General features: G+C 39.7%; 1 protein-coding gene across 1 annotated transcript in view; it reads left to right on the top strand.

Annotated features, from left to right (window-relative positions):
- Positions 1–4,228: 4,228 nt before the first annotated feature.
- The window catches only part of calcr (calcitonin receptor), a 46,999-nt gene continuing 36,204 nt past the window's right edge, over positions 4,229–15,023 (top strand). Inside the window, exons 1-2 of the mRNA XM_026348824.1 lie at positions 4,229–4,325; positions 4,455–4,567. The gene's annotated coding sequence lies outside the window, so the exon portion shown is untranslated. The remainder of the gene's footprint in view (positions 4,326–4,454; positions 4,568–15,023) is intronic.

Below are 15,023 nucleotides of genomic sequence, written 5' to 3'. Positions count from 1 at the left end.
AATAATAAACAAACAAACCTCACTTGGTTTAAGTCCACTAAACTAAGTGGGACCCCCATAAGACAAAGCAACAGTAGGCAGCCTTTGTTTACAACAGTTCAACTACACTTCACACATTGCACTGCATACAAAGTGATCAGTTTTTTTTATTTGAGGATACATCACTCTTGAACTGTTTAGTCAGTTTAAAATGTAGAGACACATGTTAGAAGGTTTCCCTGCTACATGGCATCAGAGTTTCTTAACATTCATCACCCTCAGCCAGGTAAAGTGGAACGTCTCCGCCCTCGTCCCCTGAGCTCCCTCCCACCTATAAGATTGATGAATCTGGGCTGTGCCTCAGTGTCCGTCTGGCCGCCAAACATGTCCAACTGTTGTATAATTAAACAAGTCCAACCAAACAGGATCACTCCATACTGTTGCTCCTGAGGTGTTTTTTTGGAGGCCTCCACGTGTTCAGATTACCAAATGAGTTCCCAGAGAAATGTTAACAGGAGGAGATTAATATGCGGACGTGCATGCATGTGGAAGTTTACAAGTAAAAACTAATTATTCCATTTCCTCACCCACAGATGTCATTACTAAAGCCCTGATGTAATTTCACTCTGCCTCAGCTCTGGTAGTAATTAGTAGGTGATTTTAGTTGTTGCTGTGTATTTGGCACACCCTTTTGCTAATAGATAACCAAGTATTTTAACACCATTTTGACAAACTGCGCTGTCCACAGACCATGGCATTTAGCGTAACAATCACACTGTTCTTTTGTTGTGTTAGAATAGAGTCTCTTTTTGCAGCATATGACTCATAGCTGTAAATAAATCTGCTGCTTTCACGCCCCTCCTCCCCCCCCCCCCTGCAAACGTGCTGGAGTCCTTTTTCATCAAGGTTGTGAAGATTAAAACTGATCTGAGCCGAAAGAACAAATATAGATGCTTAGTTTTCCCAAAGCCAGATGATGAATATTTCGGGCAGGCACAGTTGAAAAGTGCTAAAATAAAAGAAATAAAACTAAAGATTTCAATCTGAGCTGGAGCCTCTTCTTCATCTTCTTCTTCGGTGGTGGTTCAATTACCAGCTTCTCAGAGGTTAAAGACTTTATATCAAGCTCCTGAGCAGCAGTTCTCTGCAGACTCTGGAGCTAAACACACTGGCACGATTGAATTTGCAGCTTAATAATAGATTTTTAATATTACATTTAGGAAAGCTGACCCACCACACGAGAGGGACGAACAGGAGAGCTGAAAAATCCCTGAATAAGCAGTTTGTATGCGAACTGGCGGTGAGGAACAATCTGTCTTTTGTTAATACCTGCTGCAAAATTAAGCTGGTCATGTTTTTGCTGAGAGATAGAAGATATCATAGCAATAGCATGACAATAAAATATTTAGTTCATTGAGAATAATAACAACATCATTGTCATGTTGAAATTACAAATTTCACTTTAGCAGATATTTTTATTTGTCACAGCAGGGAAAACCTCAGCACACTAGGAAGACACCCTATGGTTTAAATGACTCAACTGATCACAGTACTAGTACTACTGTCTACATTTAACCTTAAGTGCAGGCCGTTATGTATTATGTTATGGGACGTTGTTATTTCCATATAGATTCAAGTCTAACTTAACACGTTAGTCCAGTGCCAGCATATAAAGCATGCTGAAAAACCTTCATCCCTCATCATCAGCAATTAAACAGCAGGTTGGGAAAATGTGAATTACTTTAATAGAGAAAAAGTTAAAAGTGACTTCAGACACCACATGTTTATTTAAATATAAAGATACAGTGTGTGCTTTCTTTAAAAAACTACAAATATGCTCCAAAACGTATTTAATATGAAGCTTTCCGTGATCCGGACAGATTCAGTAGCACTTCGAGCCGTGCAGAGATGTACACTGAATGTACCACGGTTCAAATTCTGGTGTCTGCATTACTCATCATCCAACCCTTAGCAAATCCACTACTATTAATACAGGTACTTTATAATTGTAATAACTGTTGTTGTGAGATTTTGGACCAGTGAGAGTGAATCAAAACAGTACAGCTGATGGTGGGAAAGTCAAAACACCAAATTCTCAACAGAGCTGAAAGGAAATGCATTTAGGTAATAACTCTTATTGTGAACAAACCACTTTCACATGTTTCAAATCTTTCGATATATTCATAATACAAAAATGTATATGGCCAGCTTTAATAACAAAAAAAGAATCACCCTAAAAATAAAACCTATTAAAGTTGTTTCAGTATTGTTGTGCTAAATCATTCCTCAAACAGAGAGAGAGAGACGAAATCCTAACTTTGCTCCATAGAAAATGAAGCAGTCTTTGACAAGCCCCCATGGTGAGTTCATCGGGATGTGGGCACATTTTCTGATTCGCAGCAGGAAGCCCAAATTAAAATCAGACATTTATAAAAAAGTAGTGTCTTTAAAAGTAAAACATTCAATGAACCTAGAGAGTGCACAACCAACTCAACACAAAACATCACCCAGTGGCATTTGCCTTCCACATCCTGATGGTTTTACTTCCTGCTGGGATGCCAAAGACTTATCTGTGCTTGTAGATGCTGTGCGGAGAAAAAAAATCAATGTAAAAAAAAAGAAGAAAACAAAACAAAACAAAAAAAAAGAGCAGAATTTATCACTTACAACCACAAAAGATATTAAACTCTTTCTGTAACCAGTAGATATTTTTGTACTAGACTGTACTGTAGCATGTTTTAGGGTAAATTTAATTATGTGATCAGATGTGTATGTCAAATGTAGCTGACAAGGACAATGTTGTTGTCAGTGTTGGAAGACGAAATAACATTCCCAAGTAGATTGTGTTTGTCCACTCCTTTCCTGTGTGTGTTTACAGCCAACAGTGTGCATGTGTTGGTGTGTATATGTGTGTGTGTGTGTGAGAAAGAGAGAGAAAGAGAGATTAGTCCTAAATTTGTCATGATGGAGCTGCAGACAAACAGCTGGTTGCATTGTAATTAAGCGTAAAGAGAAAGTAGTGGAACAAAAGCAAAACAGTGTGAGGACGTAAACTGTTTTTCACTATACTCCCTCAGGTGTTCCACAGATGTTTTGCTTTACACGCCACCAGCCATCTAAAAGGCCAAGTCGGGCTACAAGACACCAACTTTCCATTATTAGAATATGGAAATCATCTATTTGGCGAACGCGTTCTCCTTTCAGTGTTTTTGCATTTGGCTCGTCATAAAACATTTTTTCTTTCAAACAAATCAATAACAATATCCCCACTTCAAGACTAAATGGGCTCGACAGGGAAACCTAAATGGATTTTGAACAGTCGCTCATCAGTTATCCAGTGGATATCAACTTGATCTGTGGTTTTTCAAGTACATAAAGAGTCTGTTGTTCCTCATATCATAAATATATTAGCAATGATTATTTGACTGTTGTGTTACCTGGCATGTGCACAAACCACTTGGCTACCAGTGTGCTCCCCCTTATAGAGCAACTAATGGAAAGGCACAGACAAATGAGCTGAAACCATAATTCCTTGTTAGTTTTAGTCTTTTTGTGGTATTCCTGGACAATAACATAAACACAGAAAGTTACTGTCCTCATCCTTTAAATCTTAAGTTAGGCCCGAGCATGTTCTTGTTACATCACAAGTGAAAACCAATCAGGACCAATAGTCAACTGCTGGACGGGGACACTTGAAATCCACCTGGTGCATTTACACAGAGTGGACTGTCAGCAGACACAATTTTAAAATTAAATCCAATCTCATATGTGTAGTTTCTGCCTTTTCAGAGGGAGAAAAGTCCATAAACAACATATTAAAAACATTTTATTCTTTAAGGATATCCTAATGGGGTCAGCAGTTGACCACATGTAGGCGCTATCACCTGTGACTGTGATGACCATTTAAATCACTTTTATAACCAAATAATATATCATGCCCATATTTATCTAAACGAATTAAATATGGTAACCCACAAAGCTACAGGCAAGATGAGACAAATTGCCTGGCATTAAAAACCCAGTGTTGACACCACGGAGAAACACTCCACAGTACTTATCCAGTCATTTTCTCTTTATGGTGTTTGTTTTAACGCCGGTGTCCAAGGGAGAGTTCATCCCGGAGCTGCTGTCCTCCTTGTTGTGTGTCTTTAAACCCACAGAAACGGGGGATACGGTGAGGAGGAGCTCCACCACCACACGCTCCTTCGCGTAAACGCCAGGCTGTTAGACGCACTTGGATTACCGGGCAGTCAACTGTCACCGCGCACAACAGCTACAGAGCGGCGCCGCGCACAGGACTCCTCCACCCTGCGCACCGCCGGTCGTTAATTCATCTCATAAAAAAGGTAGACATCTGGGCGAAGCCGCGACAGTCGTACCATTTGATTGATTTTATTGTGTTTCACCTCGGTGGAGAGAAAAAAAAAAAAAAAGTTTTTTTTTTTTTTTTTGTTCTTGACGCTGCGTTAAATAAGAGCGCAGAAGCTGGGAGTCAGTCTTCGGGGAAGGACAACACCTTGGTTCTCTGAACCTCTTCAGCATCTGTTTCTTTCTCTGGAGCTGCAGTTTCTAACCCAACACAAGGAAGGTAAGTCACCGACTCATTTTTTTGTTTCTTTTTATTTAACTCATTTAGACAAGTGACAGTGAGCCGGTGGAAATCCCAGTTTGCTCTTATGTCTCACTTTTGGCATTGATGAAGGAGAACTGGGATTTGCATGGTTTGACCATGACTGTTGACGCAAGTAGAAGTGGATTAACCATTTCCCCTGTTTGCTGTAGAAGCATTATTGTTGTGTGCAGAAGGTGTGTTGAAATCCAAACTCCAGCTCAGCTTTCTGTAAGCATGGGGTCAATTTATTGAAATGCAGATTCACGTAAATGTTGTATTGCATTGTCATCTATTATGTTCTATTTATATAGTGGAAAAGCTGGATGATATTGTAATGAGTGCATGCATCAGAGGAGAAAATATTGCTCAGTATTTTGGGGTTTTTTTCTGAAGGAAAGCACAGTCAGCTCCTGCAGACTGGAAAATCCTCAGTGGATCAATGTGAATATATAGAGGGATTTTCAATACTGGAGTACAGGCTGCACAGGACAGCAGCCCCTATCCTCCTACATGCAGCCAAAGAGATTAGAAGAAGTGTGTTCCTAGATGAATCCCATACATTTCACACACGCACGCACGCACACATAGACTTAACACATCCACACACACACTTGTCTCGTGTCCGTGCAGGCTCCTGCGTCTTGTTAGTGAAATTACCACGACAAAAAAATAGAGAGAAAGACATTACTTTGCCACAGATGACGTAACATTTGTCTGGAATACTTGTGAGCACGCAGGCATCCATAAGCGTTCATGCAGCACACAATGCAGAAAAGTAGTCACGTATGCCCCGATTAAAGGTCAATGCATTCAACCTTTCTCTCCACTTGGTGTATTAATCATTATGCCACACTTAAAGAACATGGTGTCTGCGTAAAGGTGAAACTTGAGGCTGCTTTTCTGCTTTGCTCTCAGTAACGTCTGTCGACTTTGCGTGACTTCTATTTTCACAATCCAAATGCACCCACAGCCCCTTCCCTTTTCTGTGAGAATTGTCTGACGCCGCTTTAAAACCACCCCTCACGCGTTCGCCCTCACATTGATCATATTAGCTAATTCATGGATGGAGGAAAATAAGCATTCTTACATAGACCGAATGACCCACAAGCAGGAAGCAAAAGAAGCCAAAAAATCTTCGCTGAATGCTGCTTTGCCTCCTTTCAGAATCCAGCAGTGGCAGAGAAAAAGCAGAAACGCATGATCTTGACTTGAAGATATCTGCCTCTAAATTGGGTTTCTCCTTTTGGGGATTCCTTTGGATTTACGTAACCCTGTTTGAAATAACTGCGTGTGTCATCTGGGGTTTTATTAGAGGCAATGGTAAGTGAAGTGGCTTCAGTGAACTGATATGACTGCGAGGAATGAGCGCTTCTCAGCACATACCATGCGATACACAGAGAGACAAGAATAGCAACACAGTGAGGCTGACACAGAAAAAGAGACAGAATCGGAAAAGGGACGACAAAAGGCGGCAATGAAGAGAAATGTGCAGACAGGCAGGTTGAGATATGTGCAGCGCTGCTTCCTGAGTCTCGGAGATAAGTTTGTCATTCATCATCACACACGCCGTCTGTCTGCCTGTCAGTCAGTCAGCCGGTCTGTGCTTCTCTAACCAGACAGTTGTGCAAGTGGGTGAATGAGCAAGCTGCAAAATTGCTCGCCGTTTGAAGGGACAGGAATGAGACGTCGGAGAGAGAGAGAGAGAAGCGAGAAAGGTCTACATTAAAAGATGAAAAAGCTTTGCATGGTCATTGTGCCTCCAATTCAAAAAATTGTGCCCACTGCCTTTGCAATTTCAATGGTGTTTGAGGGACGGCTTTTGAAAGCTTTTATGTCCTAATGAAAGTGGTGGATGAATGAAGAAGACACACGATTGCTGTAAAAGCTGTTCTTTGTCATTTGTTTCTGACTTTAGATGAATGCTGTAATGTCTGTGGTTCTGAGGCCAATTGCTATGGGAAAACACACTGAACGAATGCAAATGCACGGCTGAGCACGCTTGTATGCGCAGCTTCTCTCTGCCTCTGACTCTCACGCTCACACGCTCACAGACAGCCATGTAATTGAGACTCATCACTTAGGGAAGGTCAGCAGACTATTCACTGCCTGTTGCTATTCCTCAATATTAATCAAGCTAATGCTCCATGTTTTATTCCTAGGTACATGCAACGGCTGTAAATGTCACCTGGTCTTGCAGCCTGAGCATGGTGATCGACGTGTTCATCAACAAAGTAATGCTCGATTTACTTCTTAGGGCTAACAGCGAGACTTGTCCTGCTGCCTAACACTTTCTTGGAAAAAGCAATGGGAAGGATCAAGAATCACGTGAATTAACGTGTTCTGATCCAGAACTGTCAATGTGGAAAACCGCCCTCCTTGACCTCATGCTGACTTAAGCCAATTGGATGATCTGGACCATTTTGCTGCTCCACAATTAACTACTCACATTGGGTGTTTTGTAAACCCAGAAATGAGAGCCAGGATAATAGTTCAGAGAAACTGCATAATTTGGACTAATGCTAAAATGTCACCCATTAAGGTTTAGAGTTCCCACATGGGCAAGCCATACATCAAGTGATGACAGATCCAATGGCGCGATTTAACCTTTTCCATTATTCAACGAATAGGGCTGTATTGTCTGCGGAGATCGGGCTTTACTTCAGCATTTCATTCGAAGAGAGGCGCAGTAGTGCACAGCTGGGTCTGTGTAAAATGCTGAAGACATTTATAGAGCAGAAGCAGACACTGAAGTTGCGTTAGCTGAAGCAATCGTGCAAGCTGGACTGGCCATAGGATGTGATTAAAGTTAAGTGTTGCAATATGTAGCAGCTGCAGTCATTCTGTGCAACTCTTGTCCATCTCTGTTCTATTCATGCCATTATTCATGATTTTCCATGAGAATAAGGGGGATCTCCTGTTGATTGAATTTCACAGTTATCTCTTGCACTTATCTATGCCCCGTGTTTACTGAACACAGGTGGCTGGATGAGCAGTTTTACAATAATAGAAATTCAAGTGCAAGTGATTTATCACCTGACTCATTTAAGGAAAGAGACTCACATGATACTAAGGAATCAAAAATGTTTCTATTTCAGCTTTCAATGCATTTAATACATACATTTTACCTTAATACAAATAAACACGTGCAGTGACACAGTTCTGGTAAACAGTGCTTCTGTAGCATTCAGCATTTAGTGAACAGCTACTGTATTATCAATAGGTGGTGCTAGAATAGAGTGAATGGGTGATGGCTTTGTAAACAGAGCCCTATACAACAGATATGCTCAGAGTAGTGAGTGCGCGTTTGTGACAAAGACAGATCCATTTCTCATCCTTTTGCATTATTATACATTAAAAGCTGGTCTTCTGTCTCCCCTGGCCTGTGATATCCTCCCCTCCTCCGGTACCTGAATTCAATTTGCAGCACCACTACTCAAGATGCGACAGCTGCACAGCTACTGTAATGGGAAAGCGTGCTCCCTCACTTCCTCGATGGATCGAACGTTCCCTATCAGAAATCCCAAAGATTTCTAGGCAAAGCCAAGGAACGTGCAGTTCCACATCACCTTTCTATTAGTTCTACGCTGCTCGTCTCGTACGCTTACCTTAAGGTCACAGAAATCACATTATATATTTGGAAGCATAAAACAGAAAGTTCTTGCTGTCGGGGCTTTTATAACTTAATGACCAGTGAGGTAGCTCATTGCTGGATAGCTGTTTGTCTGCGCAAATGACTGATTAAAACCTCATCGTAGCTGCTATATTAAGCTTTTTAAAGCAAATTCAATTCCCCAGAATGGTTTCTGAATTTCCATCCAGGCAAGAAAGGCTATTTATGCCGTCTTTAACAAATGACTCCTTGCAAAAACAACAATTAACAAGAAGCAATTACTCGGCTAAATGTTTAATCCAACACGGCGTCTTCGCTGAGTGAAGTCACGTGCCATCACAAGTCCCTACTGATATAATGAAAATTCCTCATGGATGATCAGGGGCCAGTAGTGTATATTGTAAAACAAAAAGTCTCTGATTGAGTCTTTTAAATGCAACATCTGTATCTTTCTGGACGACTTTGATAGTAAATGGAGAAAACACGTCTGTAGAAAAGATCCAATTAACATGCTAATGCCCATATGCTTCTATTCTGCAGCAACAAGAACTGACACACACTTGTCTGATTTTCTTTTCTCTTTATCTTGCTGGGAATTTGCTTTTCATTTGCTCGCGTTCTGCTGTCAGTCCTTAACGTTCTTCTTCTTGTTTACGGTATCTGTTTTACTCTTATTCATTTATGTGATAACATTTTTGTTCATACATACTTGTCAAGTATCTTATTTCATCTCCGTAGCGTCCTCGTCTAATGCTTACCATATCTTTGTTGTTTTTCATTTTTCTTTTCTCTATCAGAGGCTAGATTGACGCACCGGCCAGCCTCCTCTTATTTGATTTCACTTTCTCCGTCTCTGTCTGTCCCATTTTATCTCTGTCCTCTGTTCATATTCTGTCCTCTGACTCTTTGTCCTTTGCAGTTAATTGCATTGTCATTGCTTTCTGACTTTTACCCACCTCTCTTTTGCTTCTGTCCTCCTGAATTTTCTGTTAATCTTTTCACCCACTCCTGTGTTTGGTGGAAAACACTTCCTGGGGATCTTTCGTGCTTAGCTGTCGGCCCCTGATAGCTTTCTGCCGCTTGGGCAGACACAGCCACTGAGTGCACATAATTTGGGGTCACTGATGCAGATGGGGTAACTGAGAGTTGTATTGAATAGGTTTCTTTTTACTTTGTTTTTTACGCTTTCAAGTGAGTCTAATTGAAAATTCAACATTTTGGAGCAGAAAAACAGCGACTCCACCTGTCATCAAGTCTTTCATCTCCATTAAAATACGCTTTTTCTCTGCCTTTCTATCTTTCTTCACCTCAGATCTTTCTTGCTGTTTACCAGCCAGGTGTCCAGATTATCACTCAGATATGCTTGTCCTTTTTTCATAAACACTGACATTCAGAGTGACGCACTGGAATATTTTTGGCTCCGGTTCTCCAGATCTGGCACTTTCTCAAGCACTGATGCATCTGTCTGCATATGTGCCTGCAATCTGTCAAGACAATGGCATATATAATGACCTTTTTATTAATGCGAACTTGTGTTTTGCACTACATCAAAGACATCTCAAGCCAAATAAAACATGAAAGGTCATTTGTGAATAGCCTGATATTTCGGGAAATAGACTTGTTTGCTGACTTGCTAAAAGTTAGCCGGGAAGATTGATGCTACACTCACATCTGTAGGATAAATTGGAGTTGGAGTCAGACATGGTTAGCTTAACTAGAAACAACCCGGCCTGGGTCTGTCTGGTGTCACTTGATCACACCCTTATCATTTTAGACCAACACCAGATGATGTTTTCGCCCAAGCAGTAAAGCGTGTACAACACACCCGTTGTGTCAGGAGAAAAAGAGTCAAAAGGTTAATCTTGATAGAAAAGTTCTGACAATGACATAACATCCAGTCATCCTGAACATGGGTCAGAAATCTTTCATCTAGTGACACATCAGACCTCTTTAAAAGACTCTTGCTATTTAACATTGAAGCTTCAGGGGTCCTGAAAGCAAGGCCCAGGGGTTAACTGTAATTAATATAGCTTATGTTTTCCCTCAGAGGAGATATTTGTAATTCTGGCTTAATACAATATCGCTGGCCTACTCAGCCACTCATTGATTTCCTTTGCTGTTCGACTCTTTTTCGCTCTTATAATAGCTGGCACTTCCAGTTTTTCTACAACTCACAGGGTCGTCTGTAATGCCAGGCGTAATCACCCCCTATTAAAGGTTCGGTTTGATTGAATGGTGGCACCCAGGAAAAGCCATTATGCTGACTTTGGATGTTGATTTTCTTCTTTTTCTAACTCATTCACTTTCTCTTTTTATTGGCTGTGTTAGACCTTCTTCTCAGGAAATGTCGAGGTGCATTTTCAAGTTGCATACAACCTTGACGCTTTTAAAAAAAAGCAGAGAGAATTTATTTTCACGCTGTTTATCATCACACAAGTGGCATTTGCACAAACATGCTCTCTGCATAATGTCTGTGAAACTTCAAAAGCCGCTTTTATTTCAGCCTCGTCTAAGAAGAAGAAGAACTTGGTTATTATTACACAGTGAAGTCCTTTTTTTCCCCTTGATGTACTATACTGATTTTTTTGTAAATATAAAAAAAAAAGTTCAGACGTCAACGGGATATAGAAAAAGATACTGAAAACAACCTCCCTTCTAGCAGGGCAGATATGCCCTTTATTATATCCGAATTAGTAGAAAGGTCTGGGTTGACTTGTTCTGAGGGTCTGACATGGCTTCAGGGGCTTCAGAATGATGCTTGAGGGGCTTGTTGTGCAAAGCGAGAGTGATTTGCAGCATAACCACTTCATTCTTCAAAAGCCCTCTACGCTCACTTTCTGCTTCACTCAGTTTCTTCTCTTGTCATTGGCTTCCTTTCCTATTGTGTCTGTTCTCCATGTCTCTTTTATCAGGCCTAATGTTGATTAGATTTATGCTGTAGTATAGTACCTTTCTCTCATTACTTTCTTTATTTCTTCCTCTTTTAATTTCCTTACAATTTCACCCTCAGGTCACAATATTACAGGGCTGTTAGAGAGCGCCGAGATCCTGTTGACTGCCATGCTCGTGATAATAGCATTCACCCCTCTCACTCCGCCTGTCTCCCTCACTCTCTGTTTACAGCTTGTAGCACCCAGACTACAGCTCACTCCCTGACCCAACAGAGCGTGCTATGAACACTGTACCCAGAGGGGAATTGTAGTTAATGCCTTTCGGCTGAAGTCCAGCAACAAAATACTTCTTTAATTGCTTTCCCATAGCCCTCAGCTGCGGTGTGTTTTGTCTCCAATTGCAACTGGGAGTTAGCGACGTGAGACAAAAGGTGTATAGGGGATCTGTACTGCATGCAGAGTTTGGAAAGTTTCTTGTGAACTTGAGTTAATATTTTAGCTATTTCTTCATCGTAGCCTCCTCTGTTTTTCTGTTCAGTTGTCATTGCCTACGCACATTTGATCTAATTTATCTTGAAAACATTTAAGCAACAAAATAAATTACCCAAATCCAAAAATCTGCTGTGGCTTGTGGATTGCTTTGTTTGCTGATATATGAATGCAGACTGCCTCCATTTCTCTTTAGATTTTAAGCCTGTCAGCTTATAGTGACTGATTCGAGTCATTGAGAAAAACATATTTAATGTGGAGCAAAGAGCAAAGGTTAAGAGGGAGCGGAGCAAAAGGGTGCTTCCTTACAGAGATAATTAAGACCATACTATGGAAGAATGAGTGCATGGCTTTTTTTTTTTCTCCGGAGCTGAAAAAGTAAGGTTATCTTTTAAGACGTGAATTATGATCTGCAGATGGAAAGCGGGGGGAGAGAGAACTGTACACTAAGTCACCTAGATGACAGCCCAGGCCGGGGCTCAGCCCATCTGTCACTAGCTTCCTTCTTCTCTGAACTGGCTCTTAAGATCTTGACGGGGATGTTTTTCTGTTCATGCAAATTTTGTCTCAGTGTTCAATTATTTATTATAAATTTGATTTAAAAGTGAAGCACACAGTATAAGTCATTAGAAAATAAGCTTTAAAAAATTAGACCGTAGATTTGTAAAAGTTGTTTTTGCCTAATTAGAACAGCATTTGGCAAACACAAAATTATTAAAAATTTAAATAATCATATTTAAAGTACTTGTTAAAGATTCGTATTTATGGTGGATTCATTTTTAATGCTTTAACATTTTTGTAAAAGTTTTAAAAACAATTATACCACACTGGGGACCATTCACAATGCATAGCCTGTGGCTGTGATTGAACTTCATGACCAGCTGTATACTATGTAATTCTTTCTGATATAGGACTATTTTTTTGAATATTTATAAAAGAAATTACGAATGTCTACTTTTAATAAAATGAGCTAGAATAAATGTAACAAGATAGAAAAATAACTTTGAAAACATATGAATCTATGGAAGAAGGTTGACTCACAGCATACTGCAAATGTTTTTAATAAAAAGCTGTTTAGCCGGCATAATTAATCATATTAAGGGTTATTAAGGTAGAAGTGGGATTTGGATAATAGAAACATTTAGAAAAGTGAATTGATGAACTAATTATAATTACTAACTAATTATAAGTAAATTGCTAATTAAATAATTATATCATATAATGTATAACTATATAATTATAGTATGTAATCCTAGCGTGATTTCAGTAAAAGGATTAACATGATGACAAATTTTCATCTTAATTTGTCAAAACAAACTAAAACTTAGTTTAATTTATATCTTATTAACTCTTTGTAATGAACAGAGCATAACATTTCTGCACAGGGAGGGCACTTTGGTGGCATCAGGGAGAACACCCAGAGTTTAATACTTATCCTACTGATCCATAGACTTACTATGCCTTAAAATGTATTTAAAGATTTTGCATGTTATGTGTTTGCACTATGTCAGTTGTATAATAAATTAATTGATACTTAGTCAGCCTGTCACGTTTTAATTACAGTGAAACCACTGTACATAAAGCAGTGTGGTGGAAGCACTTTGTATGAGCATGTCTTCATGCTGAAACTTAATTTTGATGGTGCTAATGGGTTATTATGAGGCTGACTGTGATAGTAACAGTGCAGAACATCAGTTACACTAGTGTACATCTAGCCACTGATTAGTTAATAGTAGGGCAATTTGCAGTGTACTTTGCTGGCCAGACTCTTCCTGGGCTCTAAATGGTTGCCATGAACATGGCACAGATAATGGTAATGGTATCAGGCAGACAGGAAATGGGAGACAGAAAGACTCTCTTCACCTCTGCGAATATACGGTATGTGAGAGTTGGTGTGTCTATGTACGTATGTGTGTGTGTGTGTATTAATACATGAGCATGTGGAGTGGTGTAAAGCCAGCAGCATAAATCCCCTCTCTACCCACATGTGCAAAAGAATACCTTCAGCCGCCGCTGATAAGTACTTTCTTTGTGATGAACCACTTTGAACTCATCAACCAAATGAATGCACGAGCATATCAACCATCCAACAAAAGATGGAGAGAAAGCTATTAACTGTTCTGGTTCATTTAAAACGGTCTTGAAAAGAAAATTCAAAGACAGAAAATTGAAACCAAGCCTGGACTAAAGACTGATTATCTCATTTGGGGTTAGTGACGTCAACTTAGCCTGAACAGACATTTTAGTTAATTACCATTGCATGATACTGTTCATATGCTGCCTATTGCATGACAATGACTTTTGATGAAGTGTGCTTCTGTTTTTCCAAATGGTCGTACATCCATCACTTTGGAGAAATAATTCCCTCATTTCAAGTCATCTTTAAGTGTTTGGCTGATGCTATGCATACCATACAAAATGCCATTAGATCTCTAAGATTGATACTGTATATTTGGATTGCAGGCGGTATGCCTGCAAACACCCACATACTTTCTTTCCCTTAATATAGGAACCCAATATTTGCATACACTATCAGTAAACACATGATTATCAATATATTATATGTGAGGTTTCTTTATGTTTAGAGCAGACCTGTCAGGACAGCCTCTGGTGCCTCTAAGGGAATAATTGTAAAAACATTATTATTTGGTTTTATTCAAATAATTATGACATTTTCATTAATCAGTTACCGATCATTTCTGCCACTGAAAACAGGGCTGCTGAAGGGTGCGGAGACGAGTGTGGGAAAGTTAAGGGCCTGGTTTGCACTTGAAATAGAGCAGTTTTGTTATCACCACTGCTCTGAACTACGATCAATAAGTCATGCTTTGCTAAAGCCAGATTAATGTGGTTTTGCTGTAGGTGCCAGGGCATGACGGATCATAGAGTGAGAAGGAATTATTCCTCTGTTTTACATTTAGCAGGAGCCACTTGTCAATTAGGCTTGCTAATGCTGTGGGAAAATACTGAAGTGGATAGAAAGCAGGACATAATTCAGAAATTATGCACCTTTCCACTAATCACCAATTTACAGACAATACATTTTGCATCAGTCAGTGTGTTGTTTATATTATTAATGCTTTTTGTCACTTACAGCAGAGACTGGAACATATAATTTTATCCAGCGAGGAAATATGTTTCCTTGCGTAGGCGAGCTGCATCCTATCTATCTTCAATTTTGCAATTAGATCAGGAACAATAAAATAATTTGGGAACCTTATCAATGTGCTGCTCAGACAGCAGCACTAAGGCCTGCCATTAACTGCTGCGTCTAATCAAATCACATTTTTTTCTAAATGTCTTCATTTTTGGACTTTTAAATTATATGTTTTCTTCCTCCTGCCAGATGAAGGCATATTACATAATGTTAAAAATACTGTGTGTTAGTGACACGTTGTAATTACGGGAGGTATTTATATTGAGTTGAGCAGTTGGCTACAGG

The sequence above is a fragment of the Anabas testudineus genome, chromosome 11 (assembly GCF_900324465.2).
Source record: "Anabas testudineus chromosome 11, fAnaTes1.2, whole genome shotgun sequence".
NCBI lineage: Eukaryota > Metazoa > Chordata > Actinopteri > Anabantiformes > Anabantidae > Anabas > Anabas testudineus.
The sequence above is the reverse complement of the archived record's forward strand: the minus strand, read 5'-3'. Positions and strand labels throughout refer to the sequence as shown.